General features: G+C 37.7%; 1 protein-coding gene across 1 annotated transcript in view; it reads right to left on the bottom strand.

The window, feature by feature from the left end:
- Positions 1 to 1,826: 1,826 nt before the first annotated feature.
- itprid1 (ITPR interacting domain containing 1) overlaps positions 1,827 to 6,560 on the bottom strand; it is a 28,577-nt gene continuing 23,843 nt past the window's right edge. Inside the window, exon 10 of the transcript XR_011039025.1 lies at positions 1,827 to 6,052. The gene's annotated coding sequence lies outside the window, so the exon portion shown is untranslated. The remainder of the gene's footprint in view (positions 6,053 to 6,560) is intronic.

The following is a 6,560-nucleotide window of genomic DNA, read 5'->3' as shown; positions in this document are numbered from 1 at the left end:
ATGGTGATGGACAGGCTTACAGACGAGGTTAGACAGGAATCTCCATGGACTATGATGTTTGCAGATGACATTGTGATCTGTAGTGAGAGCAGGGAACAGGTGGAGGAGAAGCTAGAGAGGTGGAGGTTTGTCCTGGAAAGAAGAGGAATGAAGGTTAGCTGCAGTAAGACAGAGTCCATGTGTGTGAATGAGAGGGACCCAAGTGGAAGAGTGAGGTTACAGGGAGAAGAGATCAAGAAGGTGGAGGATTTTAAAAGAGTCGAGAGCAATGGAGAGTGTGGAAAAGAGGTGAAGAAGCGTGTACAGGCAGGATGGAACGGGTGGAGAAAAGTGTCAGGTGTGATGTGTGATAGAAGAGTTTCAGCTAAAATTAAAGGAAAGGTGTACAAAAATGTGGTGAGACCAGAGATGTTGTTTGGTCTACAGATAGTGTCACTGAGGAAAAGACAGGAGACAGAGCTGGAGGTAGCAGAGATGAAGATTCTGAGGTTCTCTCTGGGAGTGACCAGGAAGGATAGGATCAAGAATGAGTACATCACATGTTAGAGGTTTTGGAGATAAAGTCAGGGAGGCCATACTGAGATGGTTTGGACATGTCCAGAGGAGAGATAGTGAATATATTGGTAGAAGGATGCTGAGTTTTGAACTGCCAGGCAGGAGGCCTAGAGGAAAACCGAAGAGGAAGTTTATGGATACGGTGGAAGAGGACATGAAGGTAGTTGGTGTGAGAGAAGAGGATGCAGAAGACAGGGTTAGATGGAGGACACTGATTGGCTGTGTCGACCCTGAAGGAAAAAGCTGACAGGAAAAGAAGAAGATGTGAGCAACCACATTAAACTGACAAGTACAATTCTGTCTCCACATAATTTATTTCTAAGAGAATAGATCTATATCTGTATTTTCTTGACCAGCCTAAATTCACAAGAAAATTTGATTGGTGAGCACAGGGGATGAAGTATAAATGTGGCATAAAAGTGCATAATTGCAGTGACAGAAACAGGATAATATCATTGATAACTGTCAAGGAAATTCTTCCTGGTACAGTGAGAGTTGCTCATTCATGAGGCATTGGGGACTCGTGTGATGAATCATTTCTCCAATAGAGAGAGCAGCACTCACAGTGTGACTCTGACAGTTGTAAAATCATTTGGCCTTTTATGCCCCTTCAAGCCAATCCATTTCCACTGCTGCCCCTCAGCAGGAAGGTCATAGGTTCAAATCCATCTTGAACCTCAGACTGTTCTCTTTGAAGTAAGATGTTCTCTGTGTGCTTGTGAGTTCCCTGCTGGATCTCTGTTCCCTACAAAATCCTGAAGCTGAGGTGAACTACTGAATCAAACCTCAACAGATAATTATAGAGGACAGGACTGGGAAGAATCTGCTGTTAGGACAAGAAAATCTATTAGAAAATAATGTGAGGCCACATGGTGCTCCAAATGTACAAAACATTTGAACTTGAGGGGGAATGGAGATTGAAAAAAAAAAACACACAACAGAAGTGAGTGAGCAGCAGTCTATTGCGGATTCAACTCCATCCTCTCTGATGTTCTCAAATTAAATGGGCCTTTTGATGTCGAAATGATGAATTGCCCTCTCATCATTGGCACATCCTGTTCTGAAGTATGTCCTCATCTTCTTTGAAGCTATTGTCCAAAACCGTCTCTGCAGTGTGACAGATTCACTGCCTTTTAGACAACAGAACTCACAATGGACGAGAAGAACTTAAGCAAGTGTGGTACCACTTGAAAGGAGAACAAGCAGGGTTTTTAACAATATAAGATTTATTTCCAAGAAGTATTGTTACAACAAAGAAATGATCTACCAAACACAAATTTCCTTACTTTTTGTGTCATGTCTGACATATGTACACACGTACTGTATATTGTGGTTTTTATTTTCATTATGAATTTAAACATGGATTTCTTTTTGTGTTTTATGTCTTGTTTTTATATATCTGGAGATTGAGTCTGTTACTATTATTTTTTTATTTAATTGATTATGGCCCTTGCTACTCAGTAAGCAAACATTTTTAATGATTTAAGCTGGAATATGGGGACATGAAGTCCATCTGACACTTTCTCATTGTTGCGTTTCAGTTTTTCATCATGAAACTAAGCTCCTATGATCATTAAAACAATATATCCTCTCTTTTTGTTTCCACAGTAGAAGGAGTAAGAGAACAGCTTGTGAGTTGAGCAAAAGCAGAGCAGTGAGGCAGATGAAGAAGACACACAGTGATCAACATTCAGACCACCAAGGCAGAGCACCAGGAACTGAAGATGCTTCTTTTGATTCAGGGAACAAAGACACAAGTGCTAACCAGTTTAACTGTCTCAGTGTCCACAAAATCAGATTGTTTCAGAAAAATATGCCTATCAAACAAAGTGTCTCCGGAGTAATATTTGGTTGAACTGCTCAAATAGAAAAAAATACATAATTTTTTGTTTGGTAAAAAATATCAGAATTATTTTATGAACGTTGGTGTCACAAACTGAAAAAAGTACTCAATATCTTTCACACAAAATACAACCACTCGTATCCCAGTAGGAATGAAAATCCTGTTCAATGTGCCTATAACATGCAGTGGAACTCCTTAGCCTTAAGATTTGACAAAAGGGCTGATTAATTTTATTTTATTTATGTATTTTTTTAATTAAACTTCTTGATCACATATTGCTGTTGTTGATATGTACATTTATCAATGCTAATCATGTATTATTTTCGTATCTTTGATGACCAGTTAAGTCAGGAGATATAAACTAAAATAAGTATGTCGGAAGGTTTGAAATTTCTCAATATTAACACTAACAGGTTGTCATGCAGAAGACAGGCAGACCCCAAAGACACGACAGTAGAGGTAAATCCAATCCAGAGTTTCATTCCAAAACCAGGGTACTCAAAAGAGCAGGTAAACACATTAAATAGGGAGCAGGCAAACAGGCAGAATCCAGGACACAATAATCATGTACAACAGGAATGTTGGTAAGTAAAACAAGTCTGGCAGGGAACAAATGGATGAGTATAAGCCATGAGGGTTGAGGAAACAGGAATGAGTTGACTGCATTCAGGAAAGACAGGAAATGTTAATGACAGAACAACACTACTGTTGGTCCTGACAGGATTTGTGACACAAGTAAATTAAAATCAATATACCTGTATGATTTGAATGACTAAGCAACATAATCTAATTCTCCATAACAGTTTCACAGAATCCCATGTACGGTTTCAGTCAATAAAAGGTTTTGCTCTGCAGCAAAAAAAAAATCTAACACAAATAATCATTGGTAAACAATGTTTTTAAAATGACTGATATAATAAATTTCCATCAAAAACTGCGACAGATAGTTCAATAGGACTCATAAATATTTTTTTTCCTCTTCATTTTATGCATTGTTTGGGCTGGTGAAACTTATAAATCGGAGTGACTACTTTAATCTTGGAAGGATATTTTTGCAAGATCAACCAATTCTCTTTCAGAAGAAGGATTTCTGAGACAGCGTTCATAAGAGTAGCGCCTCATAAAGGGAATATTCAACAGTAAACACTGATTTTTTTGTGAAATTGCCTGACTGAGCATAGCAGCTGAGCAATGATTTGGACAACTCTGGGAGGTGTCAAACTCATACCTATAAAAAAGAAGTTAATTGGATTGCTTTGGACGAACCAAATGCTCACTCTGGCTCAAATTCCTCATTCATGGGTGCAGTTCCTGAAATAAATTTAAGGGTTTGAATTTATTTTTACAATTTTAAACAAATTTGTATGAATTATCATGATTAAACATGGTGATTATTAAAAAGTATTAGACATAATTTGATATCCTATGCCTTATTCTGTATTTGCAAAATTTCTGCCTAAATGTCCTTCTTGAATAAATTGTAATTAAAAAAGTACAGCAATGCGTTTGCAAAGTGTCCGGAGCATCTCCTTGCCTTATCCCTGTAAGCTCGCTATAGGCTCCAGCAAGCCCCATGACCCACTAAAGTATACAGTATGTAATTAAAGTGACATTTGGATATTGATTTTTTTTTTTTTTTTTTTAAAGATTTTGGGTTTGAATCAAAGAAATTTATTTCATGTTTTAATAAATTACTCTTGTAAATGAAATTAACAGATCCTTGTGATTTATTGCCCCAATCACTGAAGTCTATCCTAGCACTTTACCAGGATCCTGGTAAGGGGATATTCTGTTGTGTACAGTACTTTCTCAGAGTTGACAGGATAGACTTTTGGGTGACATGCCATTAAGAAGATAGGTCAGTCTCCTTGAAGGCAGCTTAAATTTGTCCTTTGTTGCAACTCACTGATGAAATTGACCTCTTGGAGGACGGCTGGTCCCCAATTAAGAGATTAATTTGGGATATGAGGAATAGTCAATTAAAATAAGAGAATTAAATAAGGAGCATTAATTCCTAAAATGGAACGAGGATTTTAAATAAAATGCATTAAATAGGACTGAGACAAGAAACAGGGTCAGTAGATGTATCAGTGAGTCTCGATTTATCTCATATTGAGCTGTTTTGTCTGTCTACTTTTTTAAATTACCACACTGACAGTTCATTTCCACCCATTTGGTCTATGGTCTTTGTTGTCTATGTTTGACTGTAACTGCTTGTACAAGCCTAAACATTGGTTCTTGCTTTTCGTAACATCTACAGTGTTAGACACGATGGGCGTAATTGCTAGAAAATACTGTTTTCAGTTAAGATACATGGAAGACCATGTTTTGACATGGTTTATATTTGGGAGATGGTCTCAGGCAATAGTCAGTTCTCAGGCAATAGTCAGTGTTTATCCTTCCACAGTTCTTCTCAGAATTGCTTGAGTCTTCCAACAGATTCTGCAGCAAAGTCGCATAAATTCTTGGCACAGCTATATTTTCCTCTTGGGCTGGGAACAGTGGTGATTGGTAACCTGGGGCCCCTCAAAAGTGGAAATGAAGATTAGCAGTCTCTCAACATGATGAGAGCTTTGGGCAAGCGGCCAAAATGGACAATCTTGGAAAAGCAGGCTACAACACTGAAGCATGGCAGTTTGACATTAAAAGAAGAAGAAAGAAATGTACTTTTTTGATTTCAGAGAAGCTGAGGTGAGTTTTGCAGCTTTCGTAATGGTGTGCTTGATATCACAGCAAAGAGGAATGTCATATGTTTAGTTTGGAATCATATATAGGATGGAGGAGTAAAAGCAAAGTGTGTCAAATTTAAGATGACCAAACAAATATTCCTTTGACAACATAAATTTAACACTTGTTCTACAAACATTTAGATATAGTCTTGCAAGAACATCTGAAATAATAACACAGCATCATTTTATGGTTTCTGTTGGTTGTAAAATAATTAAATATTCAGGGCATTTTGGTGTTAACTGCTGTGCCATGTACAGCAGCTTTAGTATCTTAGATAATCCAGAAAAAATACATATTCAGAATCATTGCACTCAGCACCCATCACTGAGACCCTTCAAATTTCCTTAGTGCTGTTGCTATTGGTGGCTTTCTATAGAGCAGGCCATTCAATGTAGAGGCTAATTGTAAATGGATTTCCCTCAATAACCAAAATAACCCCTGACCCTAACACTAATCCTAAGCGCTTTTCTCCCACTCTGCTATATTTCTCAGAAGACACTTGTCATCAACAAACTCCTATGCTTTTTCTTTTTAGGTAAGCCTCCCTTTGTTGGTCCATACTAGGTTCTGGGTCATTCAATATTTTCCTTTCTTTTAGACCCAATAGTCAGTGCTGTTTTTCTACCTGCTTTCTACAGATCGTAATATGATGGTTTTCCTCCATTGACAATGTCCAGCTTGTCAGCAATAGCAAGAACAAAGCTCATGCCTTCTAGTCCAAGAGATGACTGTCTGATGGAATTGACATTCCTTGCACTGCAGACAGAGACATGGCAAGTTTCCACATTGACTGGTGACAGCAGAGAACACTGAGCGACTATTGTTCTAGCAGGGCCGGAGCTCAGGGATGCAGGCATTGTTCCAGGTAGAAAGGCTGAGTTCAGAGCAGAGCAGAGACTGCTCCTCCAACAGTCTATGCATCCTCTACACAAAAACAAATAATTATAATTAGAAAGCATATATTAACCAGATTACCTTACTTAATATAGGCAGAACAGAAAAGTTAAGAGGGTCAGAAATGGCAAAAACTGATTGATTTGTTGAATGTCAAGGTGATTTGAGTCATTTATTATTCACGGCTAAAAAATGACCAATGGAAACACGGGATGTCCTCAAAGGTGGAAGTAACAAAAACTAAATGGTAAAATAAGATGTGACGACAATGCACTTTTGAAAAAGGAATTTACTTAATTTGACAAATTAATTGTAAAAGGAGACCAAAACAACAGAATGTGATGCCACATTAAGTGCAAAGTGAATTGAAATTTGATTTCCTTTAATCACATTATGTTACTTCCTGACTTTATGCCACCATGGACATATGGGTATTTCCCAACAACAATGACGAACATAACTTTAAAAATGCTACTTCTGGTAAACCTACATTGACGGTTTATTACAAATGGTTTGGCATATGTTTCATTTTGACGTT

The sequence above is a fragment of the Antennarius striatus genome, chromosome 20, assembly GCF_040054535.1.
Source record: "Antennarius striatus isolate MH-2024 chromosome 20, ASM4005453v1, whole genome shotgun sequence".
Lineage (NCBI taxonomy): Eukaryota > Metazoa > Chordata > Actinopteri > Lophiiformes > Antennariidae > Antennarius > Antennarius striatus.
This window is presented reverse-complemented; position numbering and strand designations above follow the sequence as displayed.